The sequence below is a fragment of the Lathyrus oleraceus genome, chromosome 4 (assembly GCF_024323335.1).
Source record: "Lathyrus oleraceus cultivar Zhongwan6 chromosome 4, CAAS_Psat_ZW6_1.0, whole genome shotgun sequence".
Taxonomy (NCBI): Eukaryota; Viridiplantae; Streptophyta; class Magnoliopsida; order Fabales; family Fabaceae; genus Lathyrus; species Lathyrus oleraceus.
Window position 1 is genome coordinate 376,834,763 of NC_066582.1, and position 25,836 is coordinate 376,860,598.

Consider the following 25,836-nt stretch of genomic DNA (forward strand, 5'->3'; position numbering starts at 1 on the left):
CCTCTTTTCATTTCAGTGGCAGATCTGCATTTTCGTTGGGTGACCTGAGTCAGATCTGTAATGCAAACAATAATAATTACGTTTTTTGGTGAATGATTCAGAGTCGGTGTTAGTTGTCGGTGTCCGACAGTGATTATTCTGAAACAGGATCAGATTCAATCTTTTTTTTTCTCTATGTTTAACATTTGATGGATTTAAAGATTTTCCATCAAGATTGTTATTTGGTGTTACTTGAAAAAGTTGTTGTTAATTCTGATGTTATTTATATGTGCATATCTTTTACCGGCATTTATTATATATATATATATATATATATATATATATATATATATATATATATATATATATATATATATATATATATATATATATATATGAAGGTTTTAGGGTTAATTATGAACTTATGAAGAAGAAACCACCAAAAAAGGTAAATTATTTTGATTTGGAATTTGATTCATATTTACTTGAAGTGTGTTATATTTTAATTTTGATTTTGATTCATCTATGCAGATTGAACCCAAAACATTAATATGAGAACTTTATATACTCTTCATAATTTTTTTTATAAAAAAATAAGGTTTGTTTCTTGTGTTCATCTGCGATTTCTTTACCCCAGAATAATAAAATTGTAAACATATTCGATTATGCTAAAAAAATCGATTGGAGTAGTTGATTGATACTAATCAAGAGGCAAAAAGCCATATTTTTGTCTATTTCAGTCCGTGATTCGGTATTGGATTCGCCTATTTCAGAAGGTAAATGTTACTGATAAGTAAATTTTGATGTTCAATTCTTATAATTAGTAATATATTATTATTTATGATTCGACGCTACGACTTAGCATTTTGATTCAGCATTTCGATTCGGCATTTTGATTCAACATTTCGATTTGGCGTTTCAATTTGTGTTTCGATTCGGCATTTTGGATTGATGTATAATTTTTCATATAGGAAGTAGATAATTCAACAATTTGATCAATTTTCTACCTAATGTCTTCTTGGAAATATATTGGAAACTGGTGGAGTTGCTTTGTCTCAACCTGTCTGTTCGTTCAATATGGTAAGCTTATTAATCCTACAATGTGCCATTTGTCGTCAATATTTTATATTTGAAATCCTTCCTATATCTCACTTTATAATTTTTCTTGGATTAAGTCAAAGGCTAATGTCATGGTGAATATATGTGCAGACAAATTATTATCTAGATTTATTTCATCTGCCAATGGGCTAGATGATATAGAGTGAAGCTAGCTGAAATATACCTACTGACCGCATCGTATGCTCGAAGGTACAACATAGTCGTCATCAAATTTTATTTATCCCAAAAGAGGGAAGGGAAAACATCGATAAAACTCAAGGGAAAATAAAGAAACGGGTAAGGAAGTCGGTTATGTAAGAGGAATGTATCAGTACGCCTCACATCCATGGTACTCTATGGGAACCATTTTAAATGCTCTTGCTTGGATGAGTCTTGTTATCTTCATGTACCTGCAAAACAGAAAAGGGTCAGAAAAAGAGTGCTCAAGGAGGATTGTGGCCCTCATGCCTATGTATTCTCATGGTGCAATGAGAAATTCAAAACCTCGTAGTTCAGAGAACCAAGACTGAATAAAAGGGGGAGAGGAAAGAAGGATGAAGAAAGGTGCTCACCAAGGATTCACATCCTTGTGCCTACGCATCCTCATAGTGAAATAAGGAAGTCAGAGCTCTGTAGTTCAAAGGAAAAAGGTTGAGAAAATAGAATTGGGGTGGTGTTTAAATCTGAAAGAAAAGGACTTACCAAAGCACGAGGACTGTCATGGTAAGGGAGAAAAGCAGGAACTTGTCAAAGCCTGAGACTCATGTGACAATGGTCTTACCAAAGCACTGGGTCTAACATGGTAAGGGAGAAAAACATGAACTTGTTAAATCCTGAGACTCACATGACAAGGGTCTTACTAAAGCAATGAGTCTAACATGGTAAGGGCGAAAAGCAGGAACTTCTCAAAGCCTGAGACTCACGTGACAAGGGTCTTACCAAAGCACTAGGTCTAACATGGTAAGGGAGAGATGTTTAAATCAATAAAGGGGAATAACTATGAAGGTATCAGCCCAGGGAATAACCATGGAGGTGTCAACCCTAAAAGAAAGTGGGAATAACCATGAAGGTGTCAACCCTAAAAGAAAATGGGAATAATCATGAAGGTGGAAACCCGGGGAATAACCACGAAGGTATCAACCCATAAATAAAATGATTGCAATGATGTTTAAACCAAAAGGATAGATTAAAGGAGTCACACGGAAAGTTGCAGACTTGCCTATGAATTGACTGGAATTGCACTAAAGTCTATGAATAGAAACGCGTACTTTGAGCAACTATGGTCTACATCTTGTGCATATAGGTACTCTAGACAAGGGTAGGAATCATCCCCTCGCATCATTTTCTAGTGCTTAAGGATAATGGCATGCAAGTCTAGTCAAAGACTGACAAGTTGTTGATGCAAGTTTCTAAATATGCTTGTGGGGATGAGTCAGATGACTAAGATATGTTGAGGAAAGTTGTATTCCATCGAGGTCCTTGAAATTGTTGTGAGGTTGAAGGTCCAAGGTAACAAAGTCAAGTCCCACCAAGTGACCATGGGACTTATGGTCACTTGACAAAGACTATTAAAAGCATTCACCCTTATTCATAGACTTTAGTGTGATTCTCGTCAATCAATTGTCAAGCGTTTCTCTCTTCATCATTACAAGAAACAACAACAAAGACTCTCCTCCAACAACTTGAAAGTTAGGATGATAATTACATGTCACGAGTCTTAAGTAGTAAAAAAGGAATGAGACTAGAGCTTTCCTACACTCATTCTGTATATCTTTGGGTGTGGGACGTTTGGCCCATTGCTTATCATATCCATCTTTATTCATATACTTTAGTGTGGTTCTTATGCAATAACTATCAAGTTTATTCCACTCTTTCAATTAATCAATCATCTTCTTTTGTCTCCTTAATCATCTTGTTTTTAGCCCTAGTGGGTTGAACTACGAAAGCTCTAACTTCCTTATTGCACTATAAGGATACGTTGGCGGAAGAATTCAGATTCTTTGCGAGCTACCTTATTTATTAATCAGTCATTCTTCATTCCTTAATCAATATCATCTTTTTGAGATCTAATATCACTTTTCCTTGGTTTCCATGCTCATCCTTTTAGGACGTCTAATGAACAGTTTTCCTTGTGAACCAAGAGCTGTTTAGCTTGTACCGAAACATTTAATTCCATTTGTTTTTTGTTATGATAGGAGTGGGTATGCGTAGGTCTCTCCACATCCTAGTCAATACCTCTTTCGCTCTTCAGTTCAAAGTTTATTCCTTCATGGATCCATGATATTATTCTCCTTTTATCTCGAACTGTTTGCTCCCCCAGCAAGTGATACATTCCTCCTTGCACCCAACATCACTTTCTTGTGGGACTCATACTCGTCCTTTTAGGACATTTTTCCATCTTGTGAACCAAGAGTCGTTTGGCTTGTACCCAAACATCTAATTCATTCTTTTGGTAAGACAATACAGTGGGTATGCGTAGGTCCCTCCACGTCTTAGTATGTACCTTTTCACTCTTGGGTTCAAAGTCAATTTGCCTTTGTGAATTCCCATGTTACCATTATGTTGGTACAAGTTATACCTTTGCATCAAGAGTTGTACCTTTGTGAGTTCCGCATTCGTACCAAAAGTTGTTTGGCTTGTCCCCAAACATTTAATTCCTTCTTTTTTGGCCAAGATGTTGGTTTCCCTTTATAGTACAAATTCTATTTATCCTATGGGTTCCAGTATACACATACCTTTGGTTTCAAATTATACCTTTCTGGTCACTTGTCACCAAAACCCCGATTCTTTGACTTTGGTCATTCATTCCATTCATTTTCATGATACATCCATATACTAACTTCATTCACTTCACGTGATACACCCTATCTTTGAGCCAAATACACTACCTTTGTGCTCCATCTAATGTCCGCTTGTGAACCAAGAGTTGTTTGACTTATACCCTGACATTTAATTCATTCTTTTTGGTAAGACAATACAGTGGGTGTGCCTAGTTTCTCCACATCTTAGTTTATACCAGTTTTACTATTGGGTTCCTATTTCACCCCTTGTTGGAGTTCAAAACAACATTATTCTTTAGTTCAGACCATACTTTGATCAAACTTCTTTTCATCTCCTGTCACTAGTTCTTTGAACTACGAAGCTCTGAATTTCTCATTGCACTATGAGGATACGTAGGCATGAGGGACCCAATCCTCATCGAGCACTTTATATATTTTCTTTTCCTTTTCCCTTACTCTTCTGGGAGTAATGTTAGATATCACACTCATTCGAGCAAGAACAGTCAAAACGGTTCCCATGGAGTACCATGGATGGTAGGGGTGTTAATACATTCCCCTTGCATAACCGAATTCCTTACCCATCATATCTATCCCCCCCCCCCCCCGGTTTTATCGATGTTTTCCTTTTTCTTCGGGAATAAATAAAGTTCGATGGCGACTCTGTTGTATATTTAGGTGTGTGATACGTTCGGGTATATTTCCGCTAGCTTCATGAATATATGATGAACATACACTTAGACTAAATTCAATTAACAAAACCTAAAATCTCTAAAGACAACAATTAATCGATTAATTATAATTAGGATTTACTCTATTAATCATAATTAAAGAATTAATCTAAATAAGTGGATTTACTCTATAATTGCGTTCATCAAGCATTGCATTTTGGAGTTCATGGATCATGTATCAGTCATTTATCTTCTCTGTGTTTGCAGATTTATTCACATTTGATTCATGGCATCAACATCATCGTGGATTTATGTTCGATTCGACATCGTCACTCATGATTCGTGTTTCAACCTTCTTAGCTCATGTTCGCCAATATCGTTTCGATTCAACAATAACAACTAATTAAAAGCGGATTGAAGCAAAACTCACCAGTTTTGACGCGGAGGCAAAACATGTATGAATTCTTTGCTTCTTCTAATTCACCTTATACATGTTTCTTCCTTTTCTTCGTGCTTGTGAGGTTTGAAATTCTGGTATCAGATATGAGATGTCGAATGTAATGTCACGACACTAATATCTGAATTACACTAACAAAAGAAAGATATAGAAAGGTAAAGCAAAAGACACAAGCAATTGTTAACCCAGTTCGGTCCAACTCACCTACATCTGAGGGCTACCAAGCCAGAAAGGAAATTCACTAAAATAGAATCAGTTCAAAGACTCTCCGTACACTTCAATAAGTTATAGTCTTTCTCACCTAATCTCTACCCGTGCAATTTCTACCTAAGCACTCTTAGATATGAGAACCCATTCACTTCCCTACAATCACACCTATGATCTTTAAACAACAATCCCTTGAGAAAAGAAAACACTTTTCAATAACACACTCTTGATTTTACTTCACAGTTTCAATCAAGAAGACACACTCTTGATCTTGCTTCACAACTTTGATCAAGAAGACACACACTTGATCTTGCTTCACAACTCTGATTAAGTAGACACACACTCTTGCTTAACAGCTTTAGAGTGACAAATTACAACTACAAATCAGTCCAATTCAATCATCAAAAGATGACTTGAATGGCTTACAAGTCTTACGACTAAACAGACACAAACCCTAGCCCTCTCACTATATTTCACTCAGTATTGGTTGTGTTGTAAAACAGGTTTTCTAAGTCCTTTTTTATAGAAGCTTTCAATTGGGCTTGGACATCTTGAAAACCCTAAATCTATTTTCCAATCAAATATTTTTATAACAGCTGGTTAGATCTCCTTGGAAAATAAGTAAATCAGGTTGTAATCCATGATTGAATGCGCCAGCTAATCAGATCTTCAATCATACATAGATTGCCATTAATTGTGCAATCACAAAACACCAGACATTCACACTAAATATTCCGTGTACAGGATGTCATGACATCGGGTCTGACATCCTGGAAAAATCCTGCATAATTCAATAATTCCTTTTATAACTTCTAGTAGGTACAAACATATCAGATGCCATGACCTTGTGTATGACATCTTGAAACAATCCTGCATGAACATGTCTTTCATTTAAGCTCCAGCAGGTACATCCCATATCAGATGCCATGACCTTGTGTATGACATTCTGAAACAATCCTGCATGAACATGTTCTTGAACTCCAGTAGGTACATAGGATATCTTATGTTAAGACATCACACATAACATCTTGTGAACACTCTTTGTTTTACCAAAATTGTTGCCAATATTAAGAATCAACAAACTCCCCCTTTGGCAAATTTTGGCTAAAACATATATCTGTCCTTTTTGTTCACAAGGTAAACTATCAGCAGTTAAACAACATAACAATAGTTTAAACAGCAGCAGAAGCAACACAATTACTAGCTTATAGTTACTAGTAATACACACATGCCAAGGGTACTTCTCCTCCCCCTAAATTTGTGCAACAAAAACATAATTACTAGTTATGGATGCAACTAGTAAGACACACAAATGCACAAGGGTACTCCTTCTCCCCCTAAATCTGTGCATGCATCAAATAACAGCTACTGTAACTCCAGTACCTGTACTAGCCAGAATGTCATTCTGACATCTGCTTCAACATCCACACCTGTGCACCATATCAAACATCCTCTTTGACATCTATAAACAGAACAACATTCTGTTTTAACACCTGTGCACTTCCTTTAATAATAGTTGTCCTTCAGTTCAACTACATACAACTCACCACTCCACAACTGCTTCCACATTCCACATTAACACTTCTCCCACTTTTTAGTCAAAATTGACCAAAGGTGACCAATTAGACAAAATAAATGTCAATTAGTCTATCAGAGAATGTCAGGACAGATGTTATAACATGTTAAAACATAACAGTTAAGCAGTACAAACCATCATTATACACAGCTGTGATAGCTGAGATAATGAACAAATCCAAGGAACTCATTAAGAGCCCAAAATATTACAAACAGCCATCAATGAGGACTGCCACAAAATACACATTTTTCAAAAAAAACAATAAAACTTCAGTCTTCCAAACAGCAGAACAGCTTCCAAGACATCAATCTTCCCAGCACACCTCACAGACTTCACCTTATAACACCAGTCTTCAACACAGGGAGGAACCATTAATCAGAAAAAGAAGTATCACCTTCACCTTCACATTCACCTTCAGAGCTTTCAGAGCTGCCACTGGATTGGGCTTTTGCATCTGAATTCTTAGCAGCCTTCTCCATTTCTTCCTTTTCCATGTTGCAGATAAGAACTTCCAAAGCTTCTTTTCTTGCCTTGGCCACCCTTATACCATTCTCCAATTCCTTGCAGGTATCGTTTAGTTGGTCAATTAAGCTCCATTGAGATGCAGACTCCCTTCTGGCAGATGTCATGTCACTTGTAATGAATGGATAGAGGGGGTTTTCTTCTACTTGGCATGTCACTTGTATTGAGAATGCCGGGTTGTTGACTCAAGATAATACCACAAATAATGGATGGGAAGGCAATGGGCAACTTCACAACATTTGTGGAGGCATGTCTGATGGTTTGATCAAATATAAACTTTCCAAAGTCATAGTTTATCTTGGTTCCAATTGCATGAATGATTCTTCCAAGACCAATGGAGATGGTAGAGATATGATTAGTAGGCACCCAGTTGGCTGAACCAATCTTGTGTAAGATGGAATATTTGACAGTGAGCTTGCCAGTTGATAAGTGATTCCTACTAGGCCATTCCTTAACTTGGCCAGCTGTAATAATCCTACAGACCTCATTGTCTGTAGTTTCTAGGTCCACTCCTCCATAAGTTCCTCTTCCTAGGAACTTCTTGATAATACTTGGTGAGAATTTCACACATTTTCCTTTTACAAACATCTTACAGAACTCCCTGTTGCTCTTTTCATAAATATCCTCAGGGATATTCACAATAAACTCTTTTACCAACCCCTCATAACATTGGGGTAGAGCTACCACAGTCTTCATTAGTCCAACATTTTTTATCAAATCAATTACTTCCTTTACCTCTACAGCCTCTTTTCCAAGCTCTCTTTCAACAATTATCCTCCTCTAAATGACAAATTTCCATTTTGCAGCACCATCTTCTAAATGAAAGGAGGTATTGTCTAGGTGCACAGCAGCAGCTTTGCCAGGACACTTATGAACAACCTGCCTTTTTGTAGGGGAGATGTCTAGGACATCGTCTTCGACATTCTCCTCAGAGTCAGAACTGTCTCTTTCTTTCCTTTTCCTAACCTCAACTTTGCTCCAGGATTTTGAGGGTCCTACACCAGCAGCCTTTTTCACTCTTGTTGTTCTCATTTTAGCCACACTTTTCCCTTTCAGTTTCTCAGCTACACTAGGTTTTACAAGATGGACCAAAGGATCATCCTCTTCTTCAGAGCTTTCTTCCTCTAGGTCAATAATATTCTCCTGAGACATATTTGTTGGTTTCTTGCTAGGTAGGGTTTTACCTAGAGAGCATAGCCCCTCAGCAGCAACTTCCTTTTCTGATCTAGATGAGTCATCATCTTTATCAGCATGAGGTTCCTCCTCAGGTGAGGGGTCCCTTCTGGACAGAGGGGTAGAAACCCTTTTGACTTCATGCCCTTCACTTAGAATCCTAGTAACTAGGTTTCTAATGGCACGATCAGCATAATGCATGTCTTTTGGAAGAGAAGATTTACCAGGGGTATTACCTTGCTTATCTCCAGCCTTGGAGGAGGGACCTGGGGTGTCACCTGGTATCACGCAAAGTGGAGTAACGTCCAACACGTATTCATCTAGAAACTCCATGGAGGGAGTCTTTGCATGGTGAGAGGATTTTGAACCAGATGATGATGGATGTTGAGACATGTTGTAGAACTTTTTAGAGAAGTTTCTTTGCCCTAACTGAGTTTCTCTGGGAAGTTGAATGGAGAGGAGATTGTTGTGTTTAGGTAGCGTGTGCTGAGGGCATAGATACCATTTTCAATGCTAGGGAATGATTTATCATTAATGTGGCTCTTTCTTTTAAGAGAGCAGACACTATTTCTATTTCCTTTTTTCCCACTTTAATTGCCATAATTTCACAAGAGTCCAAATCCCTAATTTCCCTCCCTCATATTCAATTTTAATTTCACCCAAATTCCTTGCAACCTTGTCTGCTAGTTCCAGTCCATGCTTTAGACCTCTGAACTTGTCTTCCACAAATTTTCTAATGGAGTGATAATAGCAAAATCAGTACTTTGTCCATCTGTGTTGAATCTGATTTTTGGACCTATTTTCAGTATTCAAGTTGTCATAATACAATGTCATGACATCGTGTGTGACATTGTATGCAATCATCAGTAGTTTCATCCAACCCAGTTGAGCCCGACTGCTTCCATCTTCTATACCTTTCACATGTGTAGAAGCAGGTGTCATCCCAATCTTCTCCACATTGTTCTTGGCATTTTTGCTTTGAGATAAACACATAGTCCCCTGTGGTCTAAAGAGTCAGATCCATTGCTTAACATCCTTACATACTTGGTCATCTCTTTTAGTTTAGAATTTAGGAACATGGCTTCAGTTTTCAGCTTAGAGATGGTTTTCACATGGTCTGCTTTCTCACTTTCCAGCTGTGCTATCTTCTGACTTTCAGCTTGTGGATTTTCAACTAGCTTGGCATTCAGAACCACTGCTTCTGTTTGTAAATTTGAGATGGTTTCCAAGAATTCTACCTTCTCATTCTCAAGTTGAGTTATTTCCTTCTTCTGGTTTTCAACCTGTTTGCACAACTCTACACTTTTATGACACAACTTCCTGTAGGTAGAGGCCAATTCTTCAAAGGTTACTTCATCATCACTTGAGTCTTCATCAGATCCCCATCTTCCTGTCAAAGCAGTTACAAGATTTGCAGCCTCCTCTGTTTCACTCTCATCAGACCAAGTGGCAGCAAGACTCATCTTCTGTTTCTTGAGGTAGGTTCCATATTCAGTCCTGATGTGTCCATACCCATCACATTCATAGCACTGTACCTCTTTTCCTTCTTTGAGCTTCTCATCTGATCTTGCTCTTCTTCCAGTATTGTTGTATTTACTGATGTCAGATGAGATGTTCTTGACATTTGCCTTAGATCTTACATCCATCTTTTTCAACAGTTTATTGAACTGTGTTCCCTGCATTGCTACTTCATTGACCAAATCTTCATCAACCTCCTGACTCTTTTCCTCTTCTGTGTTTGACATAAAGGCCATGCTCTTTGTTTTCTTTTTAAAACCATCATTCAATCCCATCTCAAAGGTTTGGAGGGAACCAATTATCTCATCTACCCTCATGTTGGAAATGTCTTGAGACTCTTCTATGGCAGTCACCTTCATTGCAAATCTCTTAGGGAGTGACCTGAGTATTTTCCTTACCAGTTTTTCATCTGTCATCTTCTCTCCCAGGGCTCCTGAGGCATTAGCAATTTCAAGGATACTCATGTGAAATTCATGAATGTTTTCATCTTCTTTCATCCTTAAGTTTTCAAACTTGGAGGTGAGCAGCTGAAGCCTAGACATCTTTACCCTAGAGGTGCCTTCATGAGTGGTCTTGAGAATGTCCCAAGCATCTTTGGCCACTTCACAGTTGTTTACCAGCTTGAAAATATTTTTGTCTACCCCATTGAATATTGCATTCAATGCTTTAGAATTTCCAAGAGCTAGATCATCTTCCTCCTTGGACCATTGTTCTTCAGGCTTCTTCTCAGTAGTGGCTTCTCCTTCTTTAGTAATGACAGGATGCACCCAACCTGTTAACACAGCTTCCCAAGCCTTGTTATCAAGAGATTTTAGAAAGGCTACCATTCGAGGTTTCCAATAGTCATAGTTAGAACCATCCAAAATTGGTGGTCTATGAACAGATCCTCCATCTCTCTCCATTATACCAGAAAGTATTGTTCCTAGATCTCACCCAGAACCAGAGCAGGATGCCTGCTCTGATACCAATTGAAATTCTGGTATCAGATATGAGATGTCGAATGTAATGTCACAACACTAATATCTGAATTACACTAACAGAAGAAAGATATAGAAAGGTAAAGCAAAAGACACAAGCAATTGTTAACCCAGTTCGGTCCAACTCACCTACATCTGGGGGATACCAAGCCAGGAAGGAAATTCACTAAAATAGAATCAGTTCAAAGACTCTCCGTACACTTCAACAAGTTATAGTCTTTCTCACCTAATCTCTACCCGTGCAATTTCTACCTAAGCACTCTTAGATATGAGAACCCACTCACTTCCCTACAACCACACCTGTGATCTTTAAACAACAATCCCTTGAGAAAAGAAAACACTTTTCAATAACACACTCTTGATTTTACTTCACAGTTTCAATCAAGAAGACACACTCTTGATCTTGCTTCACAACTTTGATCAAGAAAACACACACTTGATCTTGCTTCACAACTCTGATCAAGTAGACACACACTCTTGCTTAACAACTTTAAAGTGACAAATTACAACCATAAATAAGTCCAATTCAATCATCAAAAGATGACTTGAATGGCTTACAAGTCTTACGACTAAACAGACACAAACCCTAGCTCTTTCACTATATTTCGCTCAGTATTGGTTGTGTTGTAAAACAGGTTTTCTAAGTGCCTTTTTATAGAAGCTTTCAGCTGGGCTTGGACATCTTGAAAACCCTAAATCTATTTTCCAATCAAATCTTTTTATAACAGCTGGTTAGATCTCCTTGGAAAATAAGTAAATCAGGTTGTAATCCATGATTGAATGTGCCAGCTAATCAGATCTTCAATCATACATAGATTGCCATTAATTGTGCAATCACAAAACACCAGACATTCACACTGAATGTTCTGTGTACAAGATGTCATGACATCGGGTCTGACATCCTGGAAAAATCCTGCATAATTCAAAAATTCCTTTTATAACTTCCAGCAGGTATGAACATATCAGATGCCATGACCTTGTGTATGACATCTTGAAATAATCCTGCATGAACATGTCTTTCATTTAAGCTCTAGTAGGTACATCCCATATCAGATGCCATGACCTTGTGTATGACATTCTAAAACAATCCTGCATGAACATGTTCTTGAACTCCAGCAGGTACATAGGATATCTTATGTTAAGACATCATACATAACATCTTGTGAACACTATTTGTTTTACCAAAATTGCTGCCAATATTAAGAATCAACAAGGTTGATTGTGTTTTGCTGCTTATGTGAATGCACTTGATGCGTGTATTGGTTCGTCAACAATCTCTAGCCTTCCTATAATAGGGTTACTTGCAGGACCGGCTACAAAGTCTTGGACTTAGTGTTTTGAGCGTATGGCGTTTTGGTAAACAATGTCTTTGAAAGGTTTAATGAGTGTAGGTGTAACTCTTGATGAGTTAGGGATAGGGTAAAAATAAGACAAACAAGAGTGCATAAATAGAAAAGCAAGAAATCAAAGGTAAATTTGGGTAAAAATTAAATGACTTGTAAATGTAAAATGGAGGCAAAGTACATTTTTATGAGGAGATTGACTCTTTTCTCGTAAACGCTTTCATACTTCAAGTTTTACTCCTACTGCAAATGTTCAAAATGCCACCTCTCAGAATCTCACCTAGCAATGGCTTAAATACTAATTGGAAATAACCGTCTAGAGGTTATAAAACCATCTCATGATGCCACGCGTCGGTCCACTTCCCCCATGTTGATAAATAACTATCCACGTTCTTTGATTGCCCACAATTGCCTTCACCATTCAAGCCCTTTGACCGACGCTTGCAGATGTCGACCTACGGACGCATCCACCATCTTGTCGAGGATGCTCCAACAAGTTCCCTAGTCGAAACTGGCTTTATTCTTTGGCCGAAATTGGTCAGCTAACAAATTGCCCCCTGAAAAGGCTGGTTTCGACATGAGCACGTCCACTGAGGATCTGGCCTTTTGATGTTCCAAATTTCGACTAACCGTCTTATCATTACTCATGACCTAGTATGTGATGATGACTTTTTTCGGCTGCGTGATTTCCAAGACACTCTACCATCATTAGCAGCTATCCCTAGGTCGTGGAATCCTAACCGAAACCCACTAATTCTTATTATTACTTCCTAGCCAACCACTTGTCAGTCACCTAGTGCTCGATTGTTCACCTTATTGGCCTATAAATAGCTCCTTCTTCTTCTTCAAACACTCTTTTGCTTCCATACTCACGTATTTTTTGCGCTCTTACCTTCAACCACTTTTGCGTTGTAACTTATCACACAGAATCTCAAAATTCCAGTCATTTGTTTCATATCACCATGGTTTCCTCTTCTCATGCCAAAGACATCACTACCTATGCTACTGGCAACAACCCCATTGCTTTCAAGCTTACTGCTAAAGAGGGTATGAATCGTATTCCTCAACCCACACCCTCTGATGAATCCGTTATGAAGAACTAGCAACACCAGATGTTGATGCCTTTCGTGGTTGATAAGAAATCGCTAGCGTTCCACGGACCTCTTGTTGACTCGAAATCTTCCCCAAAGGTCGTTGCACCCTTTTTCCCTGGGTACAAACCTGCTACTCCTCCTGCTTTTGACAAATCTGTCGTGCTCCACATCAGATTCATGGAGGCGAAAGCCAGGGTTTTTAGGTCCATGCGTACTCCTGGAAACAAGGAATACCTGGTGTGCCTTAACAAAGTACAACGAAAGCGTCAAGACCAATGGAGGAGTGCAGGGATCTACGCCCTAATTCAAATGTCAAGGTACGCCCATCGTGTCAACTATTGCATGTTGTAGGCATCCCTATACTTCTGGCAAGGCTCGACCAACACGTTCCAGTTGCCTTGTGGGATGTTGACACCCACCTTTTTCGATGTGGCGGTGATCACCGACCGTTCTCCCCTGGGGGAAGCCTTCGATCCCACCCTTTCGACGGAGAACACCTTCTCGTTTGGTCGGGCCAGCCTTCTGAACTACATCGAAAACCACCACGACAAGGATTTTGTTGAAGTGTCCGACGAGGAAAATATAGCCTTCCTCACTTTGTAGCTCTCATACTACATGTTTTGTTCTGGTTCTTTGCAGATAGCAAAAAGCTATATTACCCTGGTGATCCAGATTCATGAGGGTCGACAGGTGTCTTTAGGCATGTTGCTACTGGCCTCCTTGTATCAGGCTCTGGGGATGGCAACCCTGAAACTGAAGTTTCTTTCCAACACTCCTAAAGCCATGAATGAGTCGGGTCCTTTATGGCTCTTGCAACATTGGTTAAATGCTACCTTTGAGTATCAACTAGGATACACAATGTCGGAGCGTATTATGCGACTGAATGAAGATCGACCGATTGAAGGAGCCAGGTTAGCTTGGATGATCTGTCAGGAGACTCCTAACGCACATATCTTCATAAAATATTTAAATATGTTCATCGAAGCAGACAAATTTGCTCATGGTATGGTGCCATTTGCTGACCGAACCTTTGGCCTTAAATGGTTTAAATATCCCTTTCCCGGTGGCTCTCCACAGACTGTAGCCCAATCGAACGCGATATGGAGAGCTTTCCTGACTCCTACCTTGCTGTCTTACTGGATTGAACTAGGGTCGAAGGGGTTCAGTTTCATGAGCTATCAACCGAACCTTGTAGCTCGTCAGTTGGCATAAGCCAGATGGTTCCGAAGCCTCTGGTATCTCATGACACCGACATTGTCTGGTCCGGTCGATCGTTAACAGCCGACGATCACAAAGATTGCCTCCATTTTTGTAAATCTACTAACCGTTATGAACTCCCAGTCTTCAAGTTTCAACAATCTTTCCTAGCAACCATTGATTTTGACAAATGGTGGAATTCCTACCACAGTCATGCTTTCTCAAGTGACCAGTTTCTTCAAAACATGGTCGACACACTTTACACTCTCGTCGGTGATATACCGCCTCCGCCTCCGCCTCCGTCCGTTAACTCTCCATACCAAAAAATCCAAAATCCTCAAGTCGACGAAGCCCCCCAAAAGGTACATGTTACTAATTTAGTTTCTTCTTTTCTTGGCGTTGTTCCATACTAACGGGTTTTTCTATCAGGGTTGGAAAAGGGTCGCCCCTTCTGCTGAGCTGACTCTGGGGAAGCCCTCGAAGAAGCAACGAGCGCCTTTGACCCCCCCTCCCCCTCGCATGTATTTCCTATTCACTTCATGAACAAGTTTTTACCTTAAGACTTTTATCACTTCTTCACACATTTTAATATTCAGGTACCTGAGGAAGTGCTTGTAGTGGACGATGAGGATTCTGATGGAAGGGTGCATTCGCACTGTTTTCTACATCAAAGGCACCTCCCAAAACTCCTCCTACCCCCACGCGGCGGAAGAAGGCTCAAGCCTAGAAGACTCAAACGAAGGTGTCTCAAAGGGTTTCCCCGATAGTCCCGGACGATGTCGAAGAAGTTCTCACTCCCCGTGATTCCGAGAGGACTCTCACTGCTTCTTCACCTTATATGGATCTTCAGGTATTTGTCCATACTCCTCCCCATTATCTACGGGTTTCTCTTCGTCATGTGATCTAACACTTCTACCTTTCAGGGACCGGTGGGTTCTCCGATTGAGATCGAAATCGTGGTTAGAGATACGACCAAACATCCTCCAGCCGACATTTTCTTAAGCCCCCGCACGAGAAACTGAGTTTCAAAGTGGCTCCCCCAGCGGATCCTCAAAGTCCTGCATCTCCACCAACTCTCCACCCGCCGAATATGGCTGATGAAAGCGTATCGACCAACATTTTGACCCCGAGCGAAATCAGGACTATCAAGCAAAGGAACCCTGCTGAGGCCCTGAGAAAGGTACAACAAATCAGCTGTTTGTCGACTGACGCGCCACTCCCCTCTTAGACTGTCGTTACTCCTTCAAAACTTCATGCCTAGGTTTTTTTTCATTCTTCAGCAACTGAAGGCATCACTCTTCGATGGCGAATTTATGTGCGCTCTTGAAAGAGAAGGGGAGGTTGCTCGTGATATTTTTAAATTCCTCGACTCTCTTTCCCTCCATGATCTTCCTACCTCAATGGTCAAGTACTTCATCGAGTTTGAGGCCTTTTTTACTCAATTCGTCAAGGACATTAGCCTTCGACAAAATGATGACCTTCAGATTAAAACGAAACTTAATGAGGCAAAGATCGAATGGGACTCCAGTGAGGCCTGTGAACGGGAACTCGACGAATTCGAACACAAGAAGGAGGAGCGTCTTCGTCAGCGGGAAGCCTTCGATCAACAGATCTCCGACTACAATGCCCAAATCGCTGAACTTAATAAAAAGATTGCTGAGGTAGAAGCACAAAAAGCTTCTTTGGAGATGGTTAAGGGAATTCATGCGTAAGAGGCAATCGATAATGAGGTCCTGAGGGGAATATCTCATGGGGAAAGAGCCCTTAAGGTCGAGGCTGAGATAAAATACTTGCACGGAAAGAAGGTAACTCTAGACAATAGGATCAGTCACGAGATAACCTCGTTTGAAGACTTTAAGTCTAGATTCCCCATTTGAATTTTTCCTTTGTTTTTTTATTTCTCTTGTAAGGTTTGTCGACCATGTTTTGTAATGCCCTTTTAGGCCACTTTAAAGAATCAATGAATCTTGTTATGTTCGGATTTGGATCTCTTGTAGCATAGGTTTATATTTCTTCAAGTATTTCTCATTCACTCTTAAGACCCTTTGATCCCCACCAAGTTCTTTGATCTCATATGCATTGTTAGTGAATGTTCGAGTTACTTGAAATGCTCATTCTCACTTTGGAGACCATTTACCTAAGGTTCGGTCTCGACGATCCATATGCAAGATTACTTTCCAAACATAATCCTTATCAGTAAATATTTTTTCCCTTACCGTTCTATTGTATACCTTGGCTTCGCGTTCCTTCTGTCGGATCAGCATTTTTGCCGCGGCCAATCTTTCTTCGTCCAAATCAGCCAATTCGTCGAACATCATGTCTCAATATTATTACGACTGGAGGTTGTTCTGGCGTTGCACTATAACGGATTGCAAGCAGATCTATACTGGCAATATGGCATCGTGACCAAACGTCAATCGAAAAGGCATCAAATTTGTCGCCTCTTTTGGGGACTTTCGACAGGCCCATAGGATTTGGTCTAAAGTATTGTGCCAATTCTTTGGTTTTTTGGAAACATGTTTCCTAATCAAACTTATTATCACTTTGTTGGCCGCTTCTACTTGGCCATTTGCTTGTGTATAGTAAGGTGTAGATGTAACCAACCTGAAGCATGTCTCTCTAGTGAACTCTTGCATCTTTTGTCACACAAACACCGACCCTTGATCCGTGGTAATGGTCTCTGGGATATCAAACCTATATATAATATGTTTTTGGATGAATTAAATCACTGCATCTTGATCCACCTTCACCGGAGGGACAACTTTGATCCACTTGGTGAAGTAATTTATCCCTACTAGGATAAACTTCTGCTGCTTCGATGAGGTTGGTCGAATTTCTCCAATGACGTCTAATTCCCACCCCCTAAAGGGCCATGGTTTGATGATCGCATGCAACTCACTTTCCGGCATATGTTGAATACATGCATGTCTTTGGCATTCTTGGCATCCCTTGGCGAACTCGATGCAATCTTTCAACATACTAGGCCAATAAACCCCTTGTCGAAATAGTAACCACTTCATCTTATGGCCTGCCTGGTGGGCGCCACAGGCTCCACTATGCACCTCATATATGGCTAAATACGCTTCAGTATCCCCCAGGCATTTAAGTAATACCCACTCTGGTGTCTTTTTCAGCAATTCGTTTCCTGATCACACATAGCTCAAAGCTCTGTATTTGGTGTTCCTGTTAGTACCTCCGTCTGGATTCTCCAAATATTCAATAATCGACTTCTTCCAGTATGTTGGCGATGAACTATTGACAGTGAAAACTCCATGTTCCCAGGACTCCTCGACTCGTCGAGCTCTCCATCACGACTGTCATTCTTGTCGAGGATATCTTCTGTCGGTGGTGTTCTCGACACCATTTTCTCTCGAACTTCGATCATATCTTATAATTTTGACTTAGACATCTTATACCCTGAAGTGATTTGATCCAACTCGTTGGCTTCTTGGTTTTTGTTTATGGGTATATGTATTATGTTTGTAACTTCAAAATGTTCTCGAAACTGTGTCACAGTCACAAAATACTTCAGCAAACTTCCCTTGATGCACTTGTATTTACGTGTAACTTGCTTGACTACCAACTCCGACTCTCCCTTTACTTCAATTTGACTGGCTCCCATCTCTTTCAAGAGTCAAAGACCAACTATTAAAGCCTCATATTCAGCTTCATTATTGGAACACTTTTCACTGATCTTGTACTTAAACTTCGTCGAACCATCCTAAGGGGACAATATCAATACCCCGACTCATATTCCGTCTTTGTAACTCGACCCGTCGAAATACAGATGCCATGGTTTGGCGTCGACCATGTTTAGAGATGATTCGACCATGGCATGATCCACTATAAAATCCGCCACGATCTGGTCTTTCATGGCCTTTAAAGGTTTGAATGTTAGAGGGAACTCCGTTAACGCCAGTGCCCATTTTCCAATTCTACTATGTAGAGGTTTAGCCAACATATGTTTAATAATATCGTAATGAGACGAAACATAAACATCAATTGATTTTATATATTGTTTTAATTTCATACAGGCAAAGTACAAGCATATACATAGTTATTCTATGAGACTGTACCTAGTTTCAGCATCTACCAACACTCTACTGAGGTAATATATAGGTCTTTCTACACCATTACTATCCTCTTGGGCCAACATGCTCCCTATAGTCGTATCTGACGTAACAATATATAAACTCATATTTTTCTTTCTACCGGGGGGTAACAAAATATGAGGCTTGTTAAGGTACCCCTTGATTGTGTCGAAAGCCTCTTGTTTCTCGGGGGCCCAATAAAAATCACTTTCCTTTTTAATTTTAAGTAGTGGCAAAAATACCTTCGTTTTACCACTTAGATTCGATATGAATCTCCTTAAGAAGTTTATTTCCCCCAACAAAGACTGGAGCTGCTTCTCTGTCGAGGGGCTTTTGAGGTCTAAGATTGCCTTTGTCTTGTTCTGATTGATCTTGATGCCTCATTTGTGTATCATAAATCCCAAGAAGTCGCATGCGTGCACATCGAAAGTGCACTTCAATGGATTCATTTTCAATCCATATTTCCTCATTCTATCAAACAAGCATCGAAGGTGATCCAGGTGCCCTCCCTGAGATGACAATTTTATCACGACGTCGTCAATATACACCTGCATGAACTTCTCAATGAAGTCATGGAATATGGCATTCATAGCCCTTAGGTAGGTTGCTCCTGCATTTCTTAAACCAAACGACATGACGACCTACTCGTACGTCCCCAAAGCACCAGGGCATCGAAACGTTGTCTTAGGGACATCTTCTTCGGTAATAAGAATTTGATTATAGCCAGAGTATCCATCAAGCAAGCTCAGGTATTCAAACCTTGCGACCGAATCGACCAACATTTCTGCCACGGGCATCGAATACTCATCCTTTGGCGTGGCGTTATTTAGATCTCTGAAATCTATACAAATCCTAAGAGTTCCGTTGTTCTTGATGACGGGCACTATGTTGGCCAACCATTTGACGTACCTTGTCATTCTTATGAAACAACTTTTGAGGAGTCTTTTGATCTCTTGCTTGATCTTCAAGGTGACGTCTGGAGCAAATCATCGAGGGTGTTGCTTCACTGGCTTTTTCCCAGGTTGGATAGGAAGTCGATGCTCCGTGACGCCTCGATTTAAACTTGGCATTTCGTCATAATCCCAGGAAAAGCAGTCCCTGTATTTGGTCAATACCTCAACTAGCTTCTCCCTCATTTCTGACCCCACCTTAGTACTTATGTAGGTTGGTCTTTTTGTGATCCCATATCCCAGATCGATCTCTTCGAGGGGATCTTGCGCTTACATCTTTTGGGACTCATTTAGTGGGTTCTTTTCGAACCCCAAAGGCTCATTGTCATAGATACAATCAAGCCTCTGGATTTCTGAAGTTGTTGTTTGGTCTGGTCGACCATTTTCTAAACCTTAGGCCTCACAGGACAAATCCTGAAGTCTCTCCCTTTCTAGAATTGACTTCCTCTTGTTTTCAGCCAAATAGGCTGAAATTCGAGCCAGGCTTTCTGACTCAGCAGTCATCCTCATCGACTGCAGGCCACCCCGTAGGTGGAATTCCCGTCTCTGATCACATGCCTTCCTCATTATCCCATATGAAACCATGATCAGGGTCCAAGTTCAGAACTCGACTAGTTTTGACGAAAGTATAGGAGCCCAGTTCGTCATCACATGGCGCTATATTCACCAAGTGTTAGTCGAAAGACCTCTTGGAACCCTTATCGTAGACCTGATAATAACTTTCGTCGGCCTCAATATTTTCTACGATGCCGTCCTTTCTCCAGATTATAAGTCTCTGGTGGACAGTCGATGGTACATCCCCTATCCCATGGATCCATTCTCGACCCAAGAGTAATTTTGAATTTGGCTTTTGAGTCTATAACCATAAATAGTGTTGAACGTGTTGTCGTGCCCACAACGAGGTCGACCTGAACAACCCCCATTATATTGCTGGTTTTCCCCTCATAGTTTGACAGGACCATGTTGTGTTATCGGAGATCTTCGTTACCCTTTCCCATTTTCTTAAACAGAGTATAGGGCATTAGATTGATTGCAGCACCTCCATCGATGAAGACCTTGTTCACCACCATTCCATTGACCTTTACTCTGATGAACAATGGCTTTAGATGGTACATCATTCCTAGGCTGGGCCTTTCAAACATAACTTTATGTTCTTCCACCACGTAGCTATTCATGACGTAGTAGCACAAAGGTTTTCCTCCATCTGTCTCGTCTGGCACAAATTCTCCCTCTATTTTAGAGACTTCAGATACCATGTCGTATTCAGCTGACAACACTTATACAATGCCACAGTTTACGACGAAATCGTCACCATAAATGTCATTATTGTTTTCGTCGTACATGTCTTCGTTGAATTCCTCATCAGATTGAGGGGAGTATTCAGGCTCTCCTTCCTCTGGTTGGGGAGAATACTCGAGCTCTTCCTCCTTCGGTTGAACCACGCTTTGTGGCTGCCTCTCGACCTCTAACAAACATTCCACATTTTGAGTGGCTATTACTGCCTTCTTTCCCGTCGAGTCGACAGTCTTGGCCACTGTCTGATTGGCCACTTATCTTTCCTGGTCCTACAACCTTTGGCATCTGTTCCTTCTGTCCAACAATTTCCGAAGGATTCAACTGTGGAGTGGTAACGACTTTCCCAGCTTTTTTGTTTCGCTGGTGGCGTGTCCACTGTGTCTTAGTCATTGGATTATTTCCTTTGTAATTAGTAGATATTGCGTATCCCCTTTTCTTCTCTAGAGATGTTGCCTCTTTCTCCAACACCTTCCATTTTGGCTTTTTGCCCCCTTTCTGATTGACGGACTCTATCCACTTTTCCTGTGGAACATCAGTTGGAGGAATGAAGGTCTTTGGTTGGGAATATTGAAACTGTCTTCTATAATCTTTGTTCCGTCGAGGTCTTCCATGCCTGTCGAACACTAAACGTGGGACAAAATGTTTCTCCTCCTTCACAGCCTTGTTGGCGGCCTCCAGTTTTTCGAAAGTCTTCTCGTCGAACATCGCACTACACTTTGGGCATAGCAGAGAGCTTTTGCCCCATTTTCCTTACACTTCTCTTGGAAGTCTGATAAGCTTTCGCCTGGCTGGGGATAGGCCGACTCGGATCTCCTTCCGACCTTGTTTTTGAAACCTTCAGTAGTTTCGACCATCATTACTTCAAACGATTTAGCTAACGAGGTTGCTTTAGAAACCTCAATGAGACCATTAATAGTCTCTACCATCATGCATTCGAGAGGCTCTGCGTACAAAGCTTCCTCCACCTTCAGAGGGTCAGAATCCACTTGCATTTTTGGCCTTTCGCCAAACTGGAGCCTTCCTTCTTTCAGAGCTTTCTGCACCAAATCCTGAAAAGAACACATTGGTGAGTTTTATGACCAAGGAAATTAGAAAATTTATAGAATCCCTTTTTTTCTTTTTTTCTAGGGGAGGGTCTTTTAAACCCTGAGGGACGATAATCTGACCTTCTTTTACTAACATATCAAATATTTCGTCGCACTTAGACACATCGAAAGTATAGGTCTTAGCTACGTATTTGTCTATTTTTTCTGGTTCGACAAGGTTTTTCCCATTTGAGGGCTTCAAAACCTTATACGCATATGGAGGTCCGGGCTTAAGTTCCGCCATGTTGACCTCACTCATGTCGACTATATCTTCATCGTTGGAAGAAACTCCTTCGACTGCGATGTAGGACACTTTTCTTTCTTATGATATCGACTCGCCTTGGACTTCTCAACTTTCAAGTGTTCGATACGTCGAACCCTATCGGCCAGTTGAGCCATATCTCTAAGATACTGAGTATTCATCTTCTTCCTTATAGAATAATCTAGAACCCCAGCCGCCATCTCAACTAGTTCGCTTTCAAGGACTTGAGTAAAGCATCGTGATTTCAGCAATCTAAACCTATTTAGATACTGGTCAACTGACTCAGCAACCTCTCGCTTAATGCTAGCTAGTTCTTTGAGGCTAATCTTCGATTGTCCCATGTAAAATTGTTCATGGAACAATCTCTCCAACTATGTCCACGTTTGGATCGACTATGGAGGTAGCGTCGTGAACCATGTAAGCGCATTTTTTGTAAGAGAACTTGGGAAGTATTTTAACTTCAAGTCCTCATTGTTCTCTATGTCGCCAGCCTCGGTCTGGTACCTGGCCACGTGTTCGACAGTGGATTCTTCAGTATCCCCAGTGAACTTGGTGAATTTCGGGACTTTGTACCCCTAGGAAATTCTGTCTGTAAGACAAAATCTGGTAGAGGCGAAGAGTAAGTCGGCCGCTGTAGGCAAGGACTTACTCTATTTCGCACTATGATCCGTTCGATGATAGCCTCTAGGTTTTGTTCCCCCATTGATGCATCGCGTCGAACTTGTCGGACCACATGGTCAGGATCCTGGTTACGGTTAACCATTACCACGGGGGGCCTTCGTACACCCTTGGGACCTGTTCGAATTCCTGATATTCCTGTTTGAAAATATCGTCAGTCATCTCCTCTTGTCGAGCCGGTGTTTCCGGTCGAGGAGGAGACGTAGGATTCCGACGGACCTGAGCCCTTGGGGCTCCCAAAAAGTCTCTTGTCCTTGTCATTGGGTTACCAACTGTTGGTAACTCTGCGTCGAATCCTGGATCAATGTCCTCAATATGGTACCCATTTGCTGAGTTAGCATGTGTATCATTTCATGGTTACTCTCGTCCATCTGTTGTCTCATAACAACGATATAACTTGACGTAAAAGTTGGGACTGACTGACCTAAACTTGGGTGTTGACCAAATAGGGTTTCCAAAGGTCTAAACCCCTGGTAGTGAGGGAATGGTGATGATAAGGTATCGTTGTAAGTCGAACCGAGATTATGCATATTTTCCATAAACTCAGTCGGAATTCCCAACGGTCGGTGCATAGGGACCATGAAACTGGGCATATGTTGCCCAATAGTTCCCATGGTTGTTGGTGTCGGCGTTTGTGGCTAACACAACGTTGGAATTGACCCTACAAATGCTGTCGAAACCGTCGACGCCATGCTAGAGCCGATATCGACAGCCTGGGGCGTCGGTGTGTCTCCCGCCGAAGATGCTTCTTCATGGGGTCTAGGAGACGTCATTTTTCCACTGCGCAATCGCATACACTTAACATTGTTGAGGTCCCACCAGGTGTGCCAATTTTTTGGTTCGTCAACAATCTCTAGCCTTCCTATAAGAGGGTTACTTGCAGGACTGGCTACAAAGTCTTGGACTTAGTGTTTTGAGTGTATGGTGTTTTGGTAAACAATGTTTTTGAAAGGTTTAAAGAGTGTAAACGTAACTCTTGATGAGTTAGGGATATGGTAAAAATAAGACAAACAAGAGTGTATAAATAGAAAAGCAAGAAATCAAAGGTAAATTTGGGTAAAAACTAAATGACTTGTAAATGTAAAATGGAAGCAAAGTAAATTTTTGTGAGGAGATTGACTCTTTTCTCGTAAACGCTTTGATACTTCAAGTTTTACTCCTACTGCAAATTTTCAAAATGCCACCTCTCAGAATCTCACATAACACTGACTTAAATACTAATTGGAAATAACCTTTTGGAGGTTACAAAACTATCTCATGATGCCACGCGTTGGTCCACTTTCCCACATGTTGATAAATAACTACCCACCTTCACCATTCAAGCCCTTTGACTTCGACCGACGCTTGCATATGTCGACCTATGGACACGTCCACCATCCTGTCGAGGATGCTCCGACAAGTTCTCTAGTCGAAACTGGCTTTCTTCTTTGGCCGAAATTGGTCAGCTAACAGCATGTGCAATGAATGTTTTTTGTTGCTTCTGTTTGATGCGTCCTTTTTTATGAATGAGTGAAAAAAGAATTTGTGAACCAATGGAGAATTTTGGATGATTTTGACTCTGTAAATTATTGGATAAAGATGATTGAAAAAGTGATTTTGGACTTTTTGATTTTGTGAGTTTTGATCCTTCTGTATGAATGAAGAAGAATTGAAGAATTTTTTTTTTGATCTCTTTCATGAAATGAGTGAAGAATCAATACTTATAGAACATGGAATTTTTTATATGAAATTCATCTCAAATTACTAGTTAGTTACAAATGCAATGTTAGTTAGAGATTCAAGTGAAGATGAAATTGTATTTGGTTTGAATTTGAATTCAGCTATGAATTTGGTTTAATGGAATGAATTTGGTTTAATGGAATGGAAAAAATGATTTGATGTTAGTTTCAACTTGTTAACTTATTAAATTTTCAAATTGGTAGTTTGGTTAATGTGGTGAAGAAATATGCATGGCAATGTTATTTTTGCTATGCATTTCTAATAGGATAATTTAATTCAATTGGTTGTTGACTTATGGAAGTGAGTTATGATGCTAATTTGAAAATGATTCTACATGTTAGTTGGAAGTTGGTTTTTGTTTATGCAGGACATTCTCATTTGATGAATTTTGGCTAGAATATTTGTGTGGTCAAATTATGGAATGAGGTTACTTATTGGATTGTTATGTAGTAGACTTATTTGGGCTTGATTATAAGTTTGTAATGAATGGAATATTGTATTGTATGGGAATCTATTGAAATGTTAACATGGAAAGTAGAATTGAATATGAGCATTAGAAATTGTATTGGTGAAATGTTTTAGTTTAAAGAAAAGTTAATTGTGAAATGGATGGATTAGTGAAAGGTTATGAACTTTGAATATGTATTGAATAGATATTATGGAATGTGTTTGGAAACTTAATTGAAAATTAACTTTGAATGTTAATTGGAAATTGATTTATGTTAAATTCAAATGGTTTTAAATTGAAATTGACTCGAGTGTTAGGAAAAAGTTTGAAATATAAATCTAAATGTTAGTAAAGGTTTTGAAATGTTAATGTAATGGTTTTAAAGCGTTGAAATGGATTTAAAAAGTTAATTGAAATGAATTTAAAAAGTCATGTTGAAATAACTTGAACATTGAAAAGGTTTCAAAGTGTTAACTGAAATTGGATTTGAAAAGATTAATCTTGGTGATTAGATGAGTTGACTTTATTCAAATGTTGACCAAAAAGTCAACAGTGGACTAAAAGAGAACATTACAAAAAAAGTTCAATTTTGTAAACATGCTTATGGATAATGTAAATTGATATTTGAAAAGAAATGTAATGCATAAATTTGAATGAATTAATGCTTTATTTTCAAAGGAAGAATTTTCCACCAAAAACAAACTTGAATTCAATATAT

General features: G+C 39.9%; 1 long non-coding RNA gene across 1 annotated transcript; it reads left to right on the forward strand.

Moving 5' to 3' along the window:
* Positions 1 to 369: 369 nt before the first annotated feature.
* On the forward strand, positions 370 to 25,276 carry LOC127075531 (uncharacterized). The gene is made up of 5 exons (XR_007786562.1): positions 370 to 427; positions 511 to 755; positions 951 to 1,059; positions 4,793 to 4,980; positions 25,038 to 25,276. It is a non-coding gene; the product is annotated as an uncharacterized LOC127075531 (long non-coding RNA).
* Positions 25,277 to 25,836: the final 560 nt, after the last annotated feature.